At 38.5% G+C, this 13,498-nt stretch overlaps 1 protein-coding gene across 3 annotated transcripts in view; it reads left to right on the forward strand.

Annotated features, from left to right (window-relative positions):
- Nucleotides 1–13,498, forward strand: part of SIPA1L2 (signal induced proliferation associated 1 like 2) — a 246,090-nt gene that overhangs the window by 122,585 nt on the left and 110,007 nt on the right. For all 3 annotated transcript variants that reach the window (XM_087776144.1, XM_087776142.1, XM_087776143.1), the window contains exon 3: nt 3,183–3,255. The gene's annotated coding sequence lies outside the window, so the exon portion shown is untranslated. The remainder of the gene's footprint in view (nt 1–3,182; nt 3,256–13,498) is intronic.

A 13,498-nucleotide genomic window follows, 5' to 3' on the forward strand; every position in this document is an offset into this window, starting at 1 on the left:
TGCCTGCCTGCCCATTCTTTCTGGAATCAGTTTCTTCTGCGTAGCCAAAAATTTTTGAGTAGAGAAAGAAAACTTGCCTGGATAAAATCAGATGTCTGGTACTGATATTATTTTCTCTTTCCACTTTTCCTATGATAACAGAGTAGGAATAGAAAATATTAAAAGATTGGACATAAGTAATACCAAAGATTCATGCAGAAAAATCATGTTTTAGTAGTTGAAAATGAGGTGCAGTGTATGGCAGGCAACAGTTATGAATGTCTGACCTTTTGCCAAACAGGAGTACTAGTAAGGATTGGCCTTCCTAATCTGCTTAGGAATTACTTCTACCTGCGTTTCATGTATCTTCTTATGTGAATTCTTCTTTGCCTTGTCATTGGCCAAGTTGGCTTCCTCAGTGACATTCCCTGTAGAAGCAAGGCTCTAGTTTTCAATTCCAGAGGACATTTAGAAAAAGAAAAGACTAACAAACCAGCAAACGAAATGCATGTATTACTTCCCGGAGAATAAAGCAACCCAGATGGGACCCTGGGAGTAGTAAAAGATGAGGTGTCCAGGAAAAACAGATGTATGATAATCGCCTTACGCACAGGGGTCTTATGATGTCAAATGCTACAAATAAGTTTTAAAGTACATTTAAGAAAATAGGCATAGTTTCTCCTGACTTCTGATTTAGAATTTGTTACTTTATGTGAGTTTAAAGGAACATACATTACTTCAAGTTTTGAGTATTTTTTTTATTTGTAGATCTTCATGAATGTACGGGCAAGATGTTATGAAGAAAACTCTTAGAATGCTGGTGAAATAAATTCTTTTAAAAAATATATTAAATTATTTTTCTTTTCAATTCTTGATCCCCCCCCCCCCCCCCAATGCAGTGTTCTGTATAAGAACTTTGGATTAGAAAAAAAAAATTATTGTGTGGACAAAGCCTAGTGTTTTCCTATTTGGCTGCCTCATAAAAGAACTACATAATCCTTTAAATCCTGCTTTACTCTGTGGATCAATTGATTCCACTTTCTACTCCCATAAATAGGCAATCTGGAAATAGTCTTTCAGACAGATATTTTGAAGCTTGCTCTCCTGGTGATTTGCAATGTATGAAGACATCTTTTCTTTTTTTTGTGAGAAAGACAACATTAATAATGATAATATTTTCATGAATTTATTTCTAGAAAATTGAAACCAGTTTCTTTCGGAAAATTGACCAGATTCCATAGCCATTTTAAAAAAATTATTTTCCATTTTTGCAATTGCTTTCTTCTTACGTATTTACTTTTCTGGTTCTCCCTCTGTGCTGACTAATGGCTGATGTTTCCTCTTATCCAGATAATATAACTTATGAATCCAGAGGCTCCTATAGGAGAATAAGGATGGGTTTTGGTTATTCTTATCTGTCTGGAGAGGCTTATTGAATCATAAACTAAATCAAATATATATGTAAACACACAAAAATATTCAATTTTGGTTTTACATTGGAACAAATGTCTAGCTCACAGTGACGCTATGAGACTACACTATGGACTTGTACCTATATAGAAGTATATGTATCGTATATAAACTGTGATAATCCTCATTTTAAATTGTTGTTTCCAGTTTGTCAGATTAGACTAAAATACATGCCAGTCTACAATTTGTACAAGGATATATAGTTTTGCTCCCAGCAATAATCTAGGTGAGAAAACAAATCTGTCCTGCTGGACTTCTGTTCATTCTTCAGCTGTTTGCTTTACCATGTGCAAGGATTGTTTAGAATTTGGATACTTTTATTTCTTGTGGGTTTTAGATGTCGTTACTCTGTTTCAAGTTCTTTCTTCCAGGATTTATGAATAAAAAAGTTAAAATGCTTGTCTCTGGCTTTAGTTTCAGCTTTTACTTGAGTGAAGTTGATGTTTGAAATTTGTCTTCATCAGATGTAATTTTTAGGTTAGGAATGAAATTTTTCTTTTTAATATCCTGTTTTTTAATTGTGTCTTCTGTTGGCAAACAGCTTAGTTATCTAATGATGTTGGTAAACACTACCACTGGTATAGTTTAATTTTGTTTTAGCTCTCCTATAAAAGCTGCACTGGCGAAAGTGTTTGCTCAAGCTCTAGGTTATAACTACACCAGGAGGTTTTTGCTATTATGAGCATACTGGGAAAGTAGACTTAAGTGGCTGCCTAGTTTTGGCTAGGCCTAAAATGAGGATAGTAGTAAACTGTCCTGCATTTCATCTGATAGGTTTTTTTGTTTGTTTATGTTACTGGTGTCTATAATACCTAGATTTGCAGTTGACTTAGGATTTTGAGGCTTTGTGTTATCTTCCATTGTATGCACTGTTCTGTAAAATACTTACTAGAATTATTTTTATCCCTATGGTGGTGATTTAGTACAGGAAATAACATCTGTTCCTGCTGTGTGTGTGTTCTTTTTTCTTTCTTTCAATATGAATGTAACATTGTGTATTTTCAAGCTAGATTTTACTATCTGAGGTCGTGCCTAAGTGAACTCCCTTTGAAACTGTGTTGGCACAGATATAAAATAGAAAGCCAAATCCCCTTATTGGTACATGATAGTTTTATGTTCTATATCTCTGTATGTTGATCAGACAGACCCATCTAAAATATTTTTACATTACATATACTTTTATTTTACTTCACTGCGAAGTCATAATATTTCCCTGTTTGCGAGGTTGTTTTCTGCAGTTTAGTCACCTTTGTTAATGTTTCAACAACTTGTTCATCTGTCAAATGTAAATTTTGCAGTGTTAGATACTTTGTTGGCTGTCAGTCATCCCACAGATTCTCACAGAATGTTTCTAAACTTTTTGAATTAACTGACTGCTATCTTCCCTCAAAACATTTTATGGAACTTCATGAATTTTTCTCAGACTTGTAATTGAAAATATTATTAAGCTACTTGCTTTTTATAATACAGTTCCAGCAATAGCTGTGGACCCTTTGTCATGACCTTCGAAGAAGAGCCATAATGAAACAGTCTGGTTCAGCAGCTACTGGTTCATGACCTCTTCCCTTAGCAAAGCTTTTTTTTTTTTTTTTTTTTTTCCCTCCAGTTATTGCCAGGAACTTACACAGATAACGGCTTTAAATTCTCTGTTGCAGTTGCAACACATACACATGGTATATGAACATGTTCACTTAAAAATAAAAAACCCCAAACCTCTCTTATTTGACTTGCAGGTATCTCCATTTTACTGATATCAGAAAAAAAGTGGCTCAAGTTGGCATCCTTTGGGAATCCTTCCAGCCAAAGGTAAGCATAATTTCTAACCAGTGACAAAAATATTTTTAGTATATTTGTAGTATTACCCTACCTTTTAAATAAAATGGCAGCTGTGCTACTGTCTTTCTTGATGTTTGACATCTCACAAACTGAATTTCTTTGGGATATCTAAAGCATCTTAACAAAGATAAGAGAATCATTTATATGGCTCAGCATACAAGTGAAGTCCAGTCTTTTTTGAAATCTGTAACTTGGCAGATTGCCTCTCATTAATAATGAAGTGTATGGTACAATCACTTTGAGGCAACACTTACTGTACAGCTGTTATTATACAGAAGGATGACTGCATTCCTTAATGCATCGGATAAGCCAAAAATAAAATCATAATTTTGGTGATTTGGAAATTCTTAGCTTCATCTTGCTCTGGAAAAGAGGTAATATGACCAGAAATAGATACTAGCATAATATGCTGAGTGTCCTTTGTAAGGGCTAATTAGGCTGCTTGTAGAAAATCCTGAGCCTACAGTTGCCAAAAATCATGACATCTTGATATTTTCTGCAACAACAGTTAAGAGGTGCAATCATCCTCCTATAGCTCCTAATTCTGCAGCCTCCTTGATCTAGTTCAAATGGATTGCTTTATAGTTCTAGTGTATGGCTCGGGTTTAGAAATACTTCACGTTGGCTGAACACAATCTGTCATCTAATGAAGACGTGCTCCCTGCAGCACAGTGAAGAAATGAATAATTTATTGGGGGATAAACACCTTCCTGTCCATGTGTGCATGCGTGTTTACTTCTGAATAAAACCTGCTTTTGGGGATTTATAGATTAATTGTTTACTTTCAACAATATGCAAACATTTGGGAAGTATTTCAATACAAACTTGAAAACCTTGATCATTCATTCTATTTTCACTCCATGGGTTCACCAAGAATACTATAATCTAGAGAGAAATCTGCCACATAAATAATTCTTCAGTTAAGGTATCTAGTGATCTGGTCACCGTCAGACATTGTAAATATGTATTGTAACTACTTTTGTTTGAAGAACGGGGTATTATATTGATAATGATAAACAGTGGAAAATAAATCGTGTATAATTGTGTGAGACTTGAGTAAGAGTTTCAGTTGCTTGTGGTCCAGATGAAAAACTTTCAGTCTTTTGAAACTCTTTGAAAAAAACTGACTTAAAAGAAAAGCGATGATATATACGCAAAATTAGCAATAGGGATTTCTCATATTACAAGTTGAGAGAGATAGTAGTGAGAGGGAGAAGTAGTTGTGGGAGATTTCTTTTGTCGAGAAGAAATAGAATAGTACAGGGCCACAATATGTCTTGTGGCTCATTCAACATTCTTGGGGCAGTCTAATGTCAAATATGTATAAGAAGTGTACCAAAAATTAAAGGTAAGAGGTAATAAATGTGTGTAGATTCAAGGCTACACTTTAATATCGCTCAGGATTTCACAATTTTACAACTGCTTTAGGAGAAAGCAGGAAAGTAAAATGCTGAAAACTTTTGTTTAGGAGAAGCTCTCAAAAATTTCCTACTTTCATGTTAGCCCCGAATTTACCCTTCAATGATTATCATAAGAAGTAGTGCTGTACTCATACTCCTTTTTTCTATGTAATGGGAAGATTTGGAGCAGGGGGAAGGGGAGAGTTGAGTCCCTTCTACCTCCCTTCTTTCTAGATTAATAATATTATGAGGATATGATCAATGTGAAATCAAATCAGGTTAAAAGCAGACACAGAGAAGTTTTAGGTAATCTTCTAAGCTAGGCTGCTAGTTTTTGTAGTAGTCACTCTTTCTCTTTTGCACAAAGCACAAAAAGAAGGAATTATATACCTTTATACCTAGGAAAATAAGTAAATGTTCTGAAAAACTAGTCTGATTTAGCTTTTTTTCTCATTATTGTTATAACTGAAATGTTGGGTTTCGCAAGAGTAGATAAATTCTATATAAACAAACTATAAATTATATATGATTATAAATAAATTATATTAAATAAGTTACACTTCATATTCTTACTATATTCATTCTAGTCTCTTCATTTCCAGTCTTTTCAAGCACCCTACTTTTGCAGTAAATACAGTATTCCACTACTCTATGTTCTTTTACACGGGAAGACTGTAAAAGATCACTACTGAAGCTGGTTAGCAACTTCTGTTTTCTGACAAAAACTTACTTTGCATGATCCATTTTTTTCTAAAATATTCCTATTTTGGGTCAGGAAAATAAAACTAGATTTTTTTTTTTCTTTTTAATGGAACTGTCCCAAAATCTTCTATTGTTTGTAAGTTCAACACTAAGCTATGTTTACCTAGGAGGCAAACTAAGCTATGTTTACCTAGGAGGCAAACTAAGCTTGTAAAAGCTGGTGTTCAAGCATCTAATGTCCATGCTGGTGGCCAGCTTTTCTGACTAGGCTGCATCTGGTGTGACACAATAGTTTTCTTTCTGACTGAGCCAGGTGTAGTCATGCAGTTCCCATGACAGACATCTACAGCATAGACGAGATGGCTGACTAGGGAGGCCAGCCAAACATGGGAGACGGAGCAGAGAAGAGGCAGAATTTCTAACAACAGCTGCTTGTAATATACCCATGCCTGTTGAAGATACAGGACAGGGCTGTCCTTCCAGAATATTCCAGGTGTTCCAAATGCAGGCTTGAAGATAATTTCTGCTTTATAATACTCTACATGCAATTGCAGTTTGTACTTTTTTTTTTCCAGTGTAGTATTTTTCTGTCTGTATCATATTGATGACACCAGTAAAACTTTCAACTTTCATTTCCAACTGCATATTGTTTCCAGGAGAAGAAAAAATCCGGAAAAAGAATTGATTTTTTTTCTTAAATTTTATTTTAAATTTATTATGCATTCAGAGTTTTGTATGAAGTAAGATAACTGCTTTTGGATTCTGTACAGGTTTGTCAATCTATTCAAAAAATCATAGATTTAGGAGAGTCTGAATAATTGACCTTCCTTGCCAGTGGTTTGGCATGGCTGACTTACGCTTTGATGCAAGAAACAAAATTGAACTTTCTGTCCAGCCACCTGAGCCCCTCTGCCCTCTCTGCACTACAGCAGTTAAACTAGGTGGATGCTCAATAACTACATGTTACCGTTTATCAGGTTTTAAGTGGCTTCCTTTCCTCACATCAACTTAATAGTTTCTTTCCCCTTCTCATCTAAGACTCCATTTTTCAGTAAATGGTCTGTTTTGTAATACAAAATAAGATCACCAGACTCCTGTGTTACTGAGCCTGATGAAGCTCTGCCATATTAATGGCAGTGCAGAGCATACCTCTGAAAAATCTTACCTACTACTTCTCATATAAACAATGTCTTTTGCTTCAGAAGTAGTCAGACTGAGAGGACAATATTGTAACATGTTTTGTATTATGTGTTGTTAAGAATATCTGTGTTTGAATAACGCTAATTATGTAGTAAACGAGAATTTAACACTGCTAAATCTGGTCTAGAATTGTATGATAACCACTTCTAGTATTGCATTTGCTTTATCTTTTCACTGTATAGTTAGCGAAGGCATAGTAGCTGTTTAAAGAAATCTGGAAGAAGCTGAAAAACATAATTTGTAATTCTCTTTTGGTCTCTTTCTATGGTTCAAAGTAATAGTAATTGTAACATAATAATCTTGCCAAAAAAAATTAGGATTACAGATGTCTAATCTTGCATGTGCTGATATATTAATGAGGTGCATTGTTTTTCTTTCATAATTTACGAAGTATATAACACAAGGAATATTGCTCTTTACAGCTGGGAGAGGAAACTTGTGGTTTGCTCATCCATGAACTAAATACACATTGACTTTTATTTTTTGTTTGGTTTTTTTTTTGTTTTGTTCCATATATTCTGCTAAAATGCTTATGTCAAAATAATTCTCTGGGTATAGCTTACAATCATGGTAGCACTGGTACTGATTAGCAGTTTTGGTAATCCTGATTTTGAAATATGTAAATCTAGAGTATTTTGTAGACCATAAGACCTCATTCACTCTTGTTATGCCTATACTTAGATAGAAAAAGACAGAAAGGAAATTTATTCTCATTGTAGAAAACTGATAGTGGTTTTGTATCTGAAGAAAGCTAAGTAGTTAACCATTTATTAAAGAATGGTAACACTAAAAAGTAAAAAAAATATTTGAAGTTTGTTTCTGTTTAAGAGGTATTTTAAAAATGGTCACACAAAACTAAATGCTTGAGAAATGTTCACAATTTCAACTATTTGAAAAGGAATCTAAATTACTTACATTAGGTTGTTTAGCTCTTGCAACTGTACAGGCCTGCATTAGGTCTGTAGATGTACTGTTAAGGGACATCTACAGAGGAACAGATAATAAAATCAGAGGCCGTACATCCACATAGAATATATGTGTCAGATTTAAGTGATAAACTTAACCATATTTGCCTGAGTCGTCATCTGCTTCCTGGGTGACCTTTTGATTGGGAGCATGTGTCCAAATATATGAAGTGAATATAGGATCAGTAAACCTAAATGCAGCATTTGGTCTTAGTTGTGCATCCAGTGGCATATTTCCTTTTACTAATAATAAATAAATAAATTTAAAGTAAGTCCACCCCTCTTAACCTTTACCTACTGATAAACTGAACCACTAGCTACTGAACCACTATTCCTTTCATATTTCTGATGGTTATTGTATAGAATCATAGAATCACAGAATACCAGGTTGGAAGGGACCTCGAGGATCATCTGGTCCAACCTTTCTAGCACAATCTAGACGAGATGGCCCAGCACCATGTCCAGCTGAGTCTTAAATGTGTTCAGCGTAGCGGAGTCAACCACTTCCCTGGGGAGATTATTCCAATGATCGACTGTTCTCATTGTGAAAAATTTACCTCTCGTGTCCAGTCGGAATGTCCCTGGGAGTAACTTGTACCCATTACCCCTTGTCCTCACCATGTGACTCCTTGTAAAAAGGGAGTCTCTGTCTTCTTTGTAGCTCCCCCTTAAGTACTGGTACATGGTGATGAGATAACCTCTAAGCCTCCTTTTCTCAAGGCTGAACAAACCCAGCTCTCTCAGTCTGTCCTCATACGGCAGGCTTCCCAGACCCTTGATCATCTTGGTGGCCCTTCTTTGGACCCCCTCCAGCCTGTCCACATCTTTTTTGTATAACAGGGACCAGAACTGTACACAGTATTCCAGGTGTGGCCTGACAAGCGCTGAGTAGAGTGGGACAATGACTTCTTTATCTCTGCTGGTGATGCCCTTTTTGATGCAACCCAGCATCCTGTTGGCCGCCTTGGCCGCAGCAGCACACTGTTCACTCGTGTTGAGCTTCCTGTCCACCTGGATCCCCAGGTCCCTTTCCACAGAGCTGCTCTCCAGCCAGGTGGATCCCAGCCTGTGCTGCACTCCTGGATTATGTTTTCCCAGGTATAAGACCTTACACTTGTGTTTGCTAAACTTCATAAGGTTCTTGTTAGCCCACTCTTCCAGCCTATCCAGATCTTCCTACAGGGTGGCTCTCCCTTCCAGAGTGTCTACTTCCCCACTCAATTTGGTGTCATCTGCGACCTTCATCAGGCTACACCTGATCCCGTTATCCAGATCACTTATGAAGATATTGAATAGCGTTGGGCCCAATATCGATCCCTGGGGGACCCCGCTTGTGACGGGTTGCCAGTTTGAAAAAGAGCCATTTACCACCACCCTTTGGGTGCGGCCCATCAGGCAATTCCTTGCCCACTGCACAGACCACTTGTCCAGGCCAGAAAGCATCAGTTTCTCCAGGAGGAGGCTGTGGGGAACCATATTGAAGGCCTTGGAGAAGTCCAAGTAGACAACATCGACCACTCGCTCTATGTCAGCCAAGCAGGTCGCTTTATCACAGAAGGCTACCAGATTTGTCAGGCACGATCTGCCTTTTGTGAAGCCGTGTTGGCTTTTCCCAATCACGTGCTTCATTTGACTCGTGATGGCCCCCAGGAGGATCCATTCCATGACTTTCCCGGGGATTGAAGTAAGACTGAGACACATGTATGTGGGACAACTTATCTGATCTTGAAGTTTGGTGTTTTCGTAGTATATTTGTGACCTGGGAAAGAACTTGCTTCTAAAGGCTTATGTATTTAAGTGAACTAATGAAAACCTAAACTATTGACAGTTTGTATATGGAGTTGATAGTTATGATACGGGGGTAGATAGAACAATGTAGTTTATGCACAAACATACCATATTTTCAGAAACTAATACAAAGAAAGAATATATAGCAGTAAATTTGATCCGATAATACACATAGACTATAGTGTGATATAACTTTTTCATGGAAAACATGGCATGCATTTGGTGCAAAGAAAACTGTTTTCAGAAACTGAACTGTATTAGACAAATCACAGAATTGCTGAGGTGGGCAGGCACCTCTTGAGATCATGCAGTCCAACCCCCCTGTCTAAGGATGGTCAGCTAGAGCAGGTTGCTCAGGGCCAAGTCCAGTCAGGTTTTAAGCATCTTCAGGGGTGAAGACCTCACAGCCACTCAGGGCAACCTGTTCTGTTGACTGACTCTCACTATAAAAAAGTATTTTCTGATGTTTAGATGGCATTTCATGTGTTTCAGTTTGTGTCTATTGCCTCTTGTCCTGTCAGTGAACACCAATGAGAAAAGTCTGGCTCCCTTTTCGTTGCCCTCCATCATGCACTGGCAAGATCCCCCTGAGCCTTCTCTTCTCCAGGCCAAGCAGCCCCAGCTCTCTCAGCCTTTCCTCACGTGACAGATGCTCCAATCCCTTAATCATTTTAGTGGCACTTCACTGAATTTGCTCCAGTAATTCCATGCCTTTCTTCTACTGGGGAACCCAGAACACAGTACTGCAGATGTAATGAGAGAATGATGATGGAATTTTAAGTGAAAAATAACTAGCTAGAAATGCAGATAGGCACGTACCATTTTTGTCAATAGCAATGTAATATATTCAGTAATTCTGTATGATGTCTGATGTCTCAAATATCCTTTTTCAATCTCCAAATTGTTATCCTTTATTTCCTCTGTGAGAAGAACTACAATATACTTAGTCAGGTATAAATAATATATCAAGCTGCTTTATTTTTCAAGGCATGGTGTGCTATCAGTTTGGGAGCAGTACATAGTCATACTACTACTTTCATCTGTCACCTGGGTGGACAGATCATGGGTAAGTGGTCCAATATTTTCTTAAAAAGTTATTAGATCACATACTACAAAATACTGCTGTAAAAAAAAAAAAATTACATTAGCATTACAAAATGCTATGGGTTGGCTGGTTGTTTTTGTAAGATCATAGCAATCTGTAGAGGTGGTCTTCCCAGTCTGGTTCCCTTCTGACTGTCATAAATCTGTCAGGACTTACCAGTTCAGGCAGAGGGCTATCTTGGTTCTTAAAGGCAGTGAGCCAAAAAAATACCTGTGCACTCTGCACTGTGCTTCACAAAGTCTGTGGTTCTGGGAAGATTTATTAGGTTGGCTGGATCTGTCCTTTCAGCTTACAGAAGCTTGGAAAGCAGTAGGACTCTCTCACCTGTTCAAATCTTATATCACTCTGAATAATAAAGAGACAACAGTAAGAAGCACTAGTTGACCATTTGTGAAGGCATGCGTTATTAGTGAGGTTCACCAAAAATAGAATTCAAGATGGATTAACATGCAAGTTAATAAAATGGAAGAGCTTACTAATTTGTGTTTTGTGCTAGCTGTTTTGGAGAGGGCATGGGGAAAAAAGAGGGAGTGTTGACAGGTTGGGTGTAAGGAAAGGAGAGCTAGGATCAAGAGCTGGAGGGTGATGAGTCTTAAAAGGGACAGAGATGGCTAGTTCCAAAAAATTGGGAGAACTTAGGGTAAAAGCTTCTTTCCCTAGCCTGCAGCAAACACAGTATGTATTCTCTCTTTGAGGAAGAGGTTGATGCACCACTGGTGCATACTAAAAAGATGTAAGAAGAAACAACAAACACCCTAATAGCCAAATAAAAAGTAACAAAAAAAAAAAAATTTTTGAAAGAAAGTTGTTGGGAGGGAGGGGGGGAAAGGATGCATCTCTATTCATATAATCTAATTCATTTCAGTAAAATGAGTTGTGTGTTGTTCTTTTATACAAAGTGAAGGATTACAATAAATTATCTTAATTGAAGTCCTTTGTTTCTGGCTCATGCAGAAAAAAGATCTCTAATGAAATATTTGAAATAATTAAGAATTAATGCAAATACTTTTGAAGATAAACTGAAGAATGGGTCAAAACCACATCCTATGACCTTGGTTTTGGTTGGTACCAGAACTGCGCAGGATGAGTGGGAAGGTTGGAAAAAAGAGCTATGCATTTGTGAAGGAGAGACTTCTCAGAGAAAATTGGAGAAACAGAACATGTAACAGAATGGGAAAGATGAGAAATGGGGGGGAAAAAAAAAAAAAAAAACAAGAATTTTAAAATGGTTCAGGGAGAGCCAAAGCCCCTCTGGAATTAACGCTGGTGAAGGATGTGAAAGGCAACAAAAAACCTGCTACAAGCACATAAGCAGTAGAAGGAATGCTAGGGAAAATGTGAGCCCGCTGATGAATGGGGTAGGGGATCTGGTGACAAAGGACACAGAAGAGGCTGAAGTACTCAATACATTTTTCACCTCAGTCTTCGCTGCTAAGACGGCCTTCAGGAATCCCAGAAAGTGTGGAGCAAAGAAGATTTACCATCAGTGGAGGAGGATTAAATTATGCTCAGTTTGTTTAAATATTCCTTAAAGAAGTCCATGGGACTTGATAGGATGCAGCCATGAATGCTGAGGAAGCTGACTGATGTCGGTGTGAGGGCACTCTTGATTTTCTTCAAAAGGTCATGGCAATTTGGAGAGGTTCCTGAGGACTGGAGAAAAGCAAGCATCCCAGAAGGATCTGGGGAATTACAGGCGGATCAGCCTTGCCTGTCCCTGTGAAGGTGACAGAGCAAGTAATCCTGGAAGGTATTTCCAGACACGTGATGGACAAGAATGTGACTGGGAGTAGTGAGCATGGATTTAAAAATGGAAAATCCTGCTTAACCCACCTGATTAGCCTTCTATGATGAGATGACTGGCTTGGTGGATGAGGGGAGATGGCCTTCATAAATGGACAGTGGGATAGACTGAAAACTGGCTGAAGTGCCAGGCTCAGAGGGTTGTGATCAGCACCACAAAGTCCAGCGGGAGGCCAGTTACTAGTGGTGTACCTTAGGGGCTGATAGTGGGTTCAATACTGTTTAATGTTTTCATTAGCGATCCAGATGATGGGACTGTGTGCACCCTCAGCGGGTCTGCTGATGATACAAAACTGGGAGGAGCATGTGATATCCCGGATGGTTGGACTGCCATCCAGAGCGACCTTGACAGGCTGGAGAAGTGGGCAGAGAAGTGGGCAGAACCTCCCTAGTTCAACGAAAGAGAATGCCAAGTCCTCCAGCTGGGGAGAAATAACCCCATGAACCAGTACAAACTGGAGGTCAACCATCTGGAAAGCAGCAGTGCAGAAAAAGACGTGGAGATTTGGGTGGACAGCAAGTTGAACATAAGCCAGCAATGTGTCCTTGTGGCAAAGGCGGCTAATGGTGTTCTAGGCTGTATGAGGAAGAGTGTTGCCAGCAGGTTGAGGGAGGTGGTCCTACCCCTCAGTGCTGGTGAGGCCACACCTGGAATACTGTGTCCAGTTCTGGGTTTCCCAGTACAAGAGAGATACAGACGGGAGAGCATCCAGTGCAGGCCACAAAGAAGGTTAAGGGACTGAAACATCTCTCATATGGGGAAAGGCTGAGTGAGCTGGGACTGTTTGGCCTAGAGAAGGCTCAGGGGGATCTCATCGACGTATAAATACTTGAAGGGAGGGTGTAAAGAGTATGGAACCAGGCTCTTTTCAGCAGTGCCCCATGACAGGACAAGACGCAGTGGGCATAAATTGAAATACTTGAAATTCCATCTGAACATAAGAAGACTTCTACTGTGAGGGTGGTTGGGCACTGGAACAGGCTTCCAGGAGGGGTTGTGGATTCTCATCCTTGAAGATACTTAAAACCTGCCAGGACATGGCCATGAGCAGCCAATCTCTCTGACCCAGCTTGAGCAGGGGGCTGGGCTAGATAATCTCCAGTGGTCCCTTCCAACCTCAACTATTCTGTGATTCTATATGATTCAGGGAAAATTTATAGGAAAAGGGGAGAAGTTGCTGTGTATTTTCCAAGCAGAAAAAAGTTAGAACATATTGATAAATTCCATGAATTAAAAAGATTAAGTCAAG

This window comes from Nipponia nippon, unplaced genomic scaffold (assembly GCF_047370975.1).
Source record: "Nipponia nippon isolate SJK-2023a ecotype South Korea unplaced genomic scaffold, ASM4737097v1 scaffold_4, whole genome shotgun sequence".
Lineage (NCBI taxonomy): Eukaryota > Metazoa > Chordata > Aves > Pelecaniformes > Threskiornithidae > Nipponia > Nipponia nippon.